This window comes from Magnolia sinica, chromosome 9 (assembly GCF_029962835.1).
Source record: "Magnolia sinica isolate HGM2019 chromosome 9, MsV1, whole genome shotgun sequence".
Taxonomy (NCBI): Eukaryota; Viridiplantae; Streptophyta; class Magnoliopsida; order Magnoliales; family Magnoliaceae; genus Magnolia; species Magnolia sinica.
In genome coordinates this window covers 10,505,386-10,510,978 of record NC_080581.1, presented here as the reverse complement: position 1 = coordinate 10,510,978, position 5,593 = coordinate 10,505,386, and the positions used below count along the sequence as shown (strand labels likewise).

General features: G+C 40.7%; 1 non-coding gene across 1 annotated transcript; it reads right to left on the bottom strand.

Annotated features, from left to right (window-relative positions):
• Positions 1-3,841: 3,841 nt before the first annotated feature.
• LOC131257100 (small nucleolar RNA R71) lies at positions 3,842-3,948 on the bottom strand. The gene has a single exon (XR_009177119.1). It is a non-coding gene; the product is annotated as a small nucleolar RNA R71 (small nucleolar RNA).
• Between the last annotated feature and the right edge of the window lie 1,645 nt (positions 3,949-5,593).

The following is a 5,593-nucleotide window of genomic DNA, read 5'->3' as shown; positions in this document are numbered from 1 at the left end:
ACAGCCCCTGTGCACTCCCATGTGCGCACGGTGGGTCCCAGCCTCATGCATGTGAGAAATCTGATCCATCCATCCTCTTTTTCATTTAATTTAAGCAGTTGGGACAAAAAATGGAGCATATCCATACATCAGGTGGGCCCCAACTCAAGATTTTAGGGCTGATCTGTTTGTTGGGACACTTCCACAGCGATCCAATGGATGAAATTTTACGTGTACGGTTCATTTATGGTCCTCAGGCCACGTATGGAGTTTCGAACTGATCAGATGGTGGGAACCCTATGATCTTACATTCTGGACACTTTTCAGGCCACTTGAGCTTCAATTTCTCGATTTTCTTGGATCCCTGGCGTGCAAATCTGTCGATCTTGGTCTCCTAAGGTCCGTCGCTTGCCTTGGTGACTTCAGACTATTAAATCCATGCTTTTAGTACCCTTTCCCAGTCCAGGCTCGGGAATACGCCCTGCATCACAAACATGATTAAATTAGGCCGTTAAACAGTACTAGGTTTGTAAATCCTGGCAATAACTAGGGTCTAATATGCAATATTCGACCCTCAACATTGGACGGGGCCCCATGGGACCACGATCGAGGATTTATACATCAGAGATCAGAGAAATTTCAGCCACTCATCTTAAACAGGCCTAAAAGATGTCCAGAATGCAAGATCATAGGGTTCCCACCATCTGATCAGTTCGAAACTTCATACGTGGCCTGAGGACCATAAATTAACGTACACATCAAATTTTAACCCTCAGATCCCAATAAAAGTGGCTCAACGGACAGATCAGCCACCAAAACAGTGATATGGGGCCCACCTGCTATCAGGATACGCTTTAAATTTCATCCCCGCGGTTAAAATGAGATGGCAAAACGGATGGATGGATTGAATTTTACATATACATCAAGGTGGGGTCCATTTTATGCGAGTGGCGTACAGAGGAATCATGCACTCGCCGTGCATCGAACAGACGGAGTTGGTCAGTAGGCGTTGACCCAACGTCCATGTTTAAAAAGGAAATAGGGACGCTGATTCACAACAGGGCTTTGCATGTGGGCCAATATCAACGTGCATTTTTATGATCCACACCGATCAATGTGATCAGGAGGTCAAACCGACCGCACACTGATCTACGGTTCGATTTTCGCAAAAGCAGTGCATTTACAGGGAGTCCAAATGCCGGTCGGGCGGCTGAAGAACAGAGTCAGTGGGCCGTAGTATCGGAAGTAAAAATCATCTCTTTCTGCACTGAAATTCGACTGCAAGACCAATGAACGGCCTTGATCTATAAAAAAAATATCACATGTGGGTCCTGCAGAGATCAGCGCTACCCCCTGTTTCTGCGTCCGGCCGCTGGCTGAATTCTGCAATCGTTGTACAGCCATGATGATGATCGTATGAATGATCTGGACCGTCCATCGGGTAGATCATCCCAAAATGTCCCAGGGAACGTTGTTCTCTTGGAAATAAGCAAGGGACGAGGGGAGGCAGCGCCCGTTCTCTCGATGCGGAAGCCCTTTCGCATATTGTTACCCAGCAACTGCCTTCTGCTGCGTAAACTCAAGCGAAACCAACTCCAACTCAATTACAGACGGCAGCACACCTCTCCAGGGCCTGCTTTACCTATAAGAAAAGGGGGAACGTGAAAGGAAGGGGGAGAAAATAATTGAGGCAGGAGACGGCTGGACGTGAGCAGAGAAAGGAGTTGAGTTATTTGTTTTTTTTTTGTCTTTTTTTTTTACTTCTTTTTGTTTATTTTTGATCTAGCCAATCATGGTCGGCTAAACCTCTTAGCTAGGGCTAAGAGGTGAAGCTTGTGATGTGATGGGGTTGATCCTACAGCTTGGATGCATGTGATGAACTATATTTGATTCTAATAAGATGAAAGGATGCTTTAGTTTTTAATGGTTTATTGTGACTTACATTACAGTAGATCTGCGATAGCTTAAGTACTTCCTTGTCTTTTTTTGTGATAATGAAGCCAGGATGCCCTATTGTTCACCATCGCCCCTTGGACATGGTGGAATGACGGAACTCTTCCTGACATTCATACATCACCCATATTTGCTGTGAATTAGTTTAATTCTGTTGTTGGCTTTGTCTCATGGGCATGGTTTTGTGATGGAATCCATTCTAATTTACACCCGTCTGATCACTTGGAAACTAGATTAAATGAAGTTCAGAATTGATTTTTTAGGTTATATCTTCCAACTGGATGAAGATGGGACTCGAAGTCCAGTTGAGTTCATGAATCGGCTGTAGATCTCCCTGATCTCTACAAGTGGATCCTCTAAATCTCTAGTTTCTTATCTCTGATTTTTCTTAAGTTTTACATAAATTATTTCACAATTATTCCCTAAATTCCATTTAATTTAGATTTCATCTTAGGCTAGTTCTATTTCTACCTAGTTTCAGGTAACGTACAAGTATCAGTCCCTTGGGATTCGACCTCGGTCTCACCGAGTTTATTACTATATCACAACCCTATACTTGGGGAGTGAACAAGTTTTTGGCGCCGTTGCCGGGGACTGATGGTTGCGATTTTCTGAAATTAATTAGGTTTAGAATTAGTTAAGATTAGAATTTGACTAACTTTAGTTTTAGATTTTTTTTTTTTTTTTTTGAACTAGTTTCCCTGTTTTGTACGATCCTGACATAAGTTTCTAAATTGGTAATTCCTTCCTAATTTCTCTATTTTTTCTACTTTTACAATTAGGGCTTAAATTTTAGAAATTTTCTAATTTTAGTATTTTCCTATTTTTAGGAAATAGTTTATTTTTAGAAACTTTCCTCTTTTTGTTTTTAGAAACTAGGTTAGTTATTTCCCTTTTTAGAAATTCTTTCTAATTTTGGCCCTTTTAGAATCTAACTTAGTTTCCTAATTTATTTTTAGAAATTTTCTACTTGTAGACTTTTGGTTTAAAAACTAACTTTCATATTTTGTAGGCCTTTTAGATAGAAATTTCTAATTCGGTAAGCTTTCTTTCTACTTTCTATTTGTCAGTTCTCTTTTAGTAATTTACTTTCTAGATTAGAACTTTCCTAATTTATTTTAGAAATTTGCACTTTCTTTTAGGAATTCCTTCTTTTAGAAATCAGTTTACTGCTATCTTTCTTTTAAAGGATTTTTCTTCTCTTTTTTAGAATCTAATTTATTTTGTTTTATTTTGCAGGTTTTTAACTTAGGGACTCCATTTTGGTAACTTCTTTCCAACCCTCTATTTCTTTTTAGATTTTATTTTCTTAGGATTAGGTTTCGAATTTGATTGAGGGCTGCGAGTGTTTCATGCCCAAGTGGGCCCGTGACGACCCTCGACGTCTCTTGACTGAAGGAGGATTGGTTGAGAGGTTGACTATCCATCGCAGGACTAGACACCGCTCGAAATCCCCTGAGTTAACTGAAGTTATGGCTGAAAACCAACCTCCTCTACTTCCACCCAGGGTGGAGGATACCTAAGATGAGAATGAGGTGCAACAGGCACCCCCGCCCCGTACTTTACGAGATTATCTACAACCGGCAGGAGTGAGTACGCCCTCATGCATGATTTTTCCTAAAAACACAGGACAAATGGACATCAAGCCAGGAGTTATCCAACTCTTTCCCAAATTCCATGGACTTGAATTAGAAAGTCCATATTTACATTTGAAAGAGTTCGATGAGATTATAGCTACATTATTTTTCCTAATGTATCTAAGGATACAATCAGGGTAAAACTCTTCCCTTTTTCCTTAAAAGAGAAGGCTAAGACGTGGTTACATTCACTGCGTCCTCGATCCATTGGCACATGGAACGACATGCAGAGGGAATTCATAAAAAAATTCTTTCCACATCATAAAACGATTACCCTCAGAAAAGCAATCATGAACTTTGCCCAAAAGGAAGATGAAACATTCTTCCAATGTTGGGAAATGTTCAAAGATTTGGTCAGTTCATGCCCACAACACGGATTTGAAACGTGACGCATTACAAATTTTTTCTATGATGGACTGACATCTTCCAGGCGCCAAATGGTCGAGACAATGTGTAATGGAGAATTCATTAATAAAAATGTTGATGAGGTATGGGATTACCTTGATAGTCTTGCCGAAAAAACACAATCATGGGACTATTACCCAAAGTCGAACACCACATCTAGGCTGACTCAATTAAAGGAGAAAGGTGGATTGTATCTCTTGAAAGAAGAGGATGATCTCAAGTGTAAAGTGACTACACTCATAAGGAAAGTTGAGGCCATGAAAGGAAAGAAGGATAAGGTCAATGAAATTGTTTGCGGCATCTGTGATTGCAACATTCACACAACTGAAAACTGTCCTACAATACTTGCCTTTCGAGGAGTGTTGAATAAACAAGCCAATGTCGTCAACAATTATTAAAGACCTTTTACTGGACCTAACTCCAATACATACAATCCTGGTTGGAAAAATCATCCAAACTTTAGTTGGAGGAATGGACAAACGGATACCCCTCAAGGTTTCTTCAATCAAAATCCAAATCAAGTGAAACCTCAAGAGGAACCGGTTCAAAATTCCATACAAGAGCTGGCTCAGGCAATGCGGGGAATTACAGATTTTATGCAAAAGATAGATTCTCGTATGACAGTTATAGAAAAGGGGATGCTTCTTACATAACCTCTCCCCAATCCTAAACCGCAGTACGAGATTAGTGATCCCAGCTCTTCAAATCAGATAGGGCATGCTAAATCCATCACCACTCTTAGGAGTGGAAAGATCATTGATAAAACTCTTCCGGTTAGGCCCGAAAAGCCTTAGGAACCAGAAGAGGACAACAATGTTGGATTTAATGATGCCCCACAAAAATTAGAACCGGAACTTCTAGAGAAGCCAGTTGCTCCATTCCCCCAACGGTTGGTTGCACCAAAACGTCTTTCTAACTCTCAGGATATTCTGGAGGTGTTGAAACAAGTGAAGGTTAACATTCCTCTACTTGATGTTGTGAAATAGATTCCTTCATATGCCAAATTTCTGAAAGACTTATGCACGACCAAAAGACGACAAAGTATTCAGAAGAAAATCCTCTTGACTGAGAAAGTGAGTGTCATCCTGAAGCAAGACGTGCCGCAGAAATTTAAGGATCCCGGTAGCCCAACCATATCATGTGTAATCGGGAACCATCGAATTAATCACGCACTTCTTGACTTAGGAGCGAGCGTAAATCTGATTCCCTACTCGGTATACAAACAGTTAGATTTGGGTGAGATAAAACCCACCCTGACCATACTACAACTTGCTGATCGCTCTGTTCGTGTACCAAGAGGGATAATTGAGGATGTGTTAGTTCAGGTCGATAGATTTTACTACCCTGTAGATTTTATCATCCTGGACACCGAACCCATCAATAACATGAGCACTCAGATTCCCGTCATTCTTGGTCGCCCATTCCTTGCCATGTCAAATGCAATTATCAATTGCAGAAATGGTGTCATGACTATGTCTTTTGAAAATTTGACATTGGAGTCAAACATCTTTTTCAATAACGGCAGCAACTCAGAGGATGAGGATGATTTCCACGACATTAACATGATTGACTCTTTTGTGGAAGATACGACACCTCTGACCTTATCCTCCGACCACCTA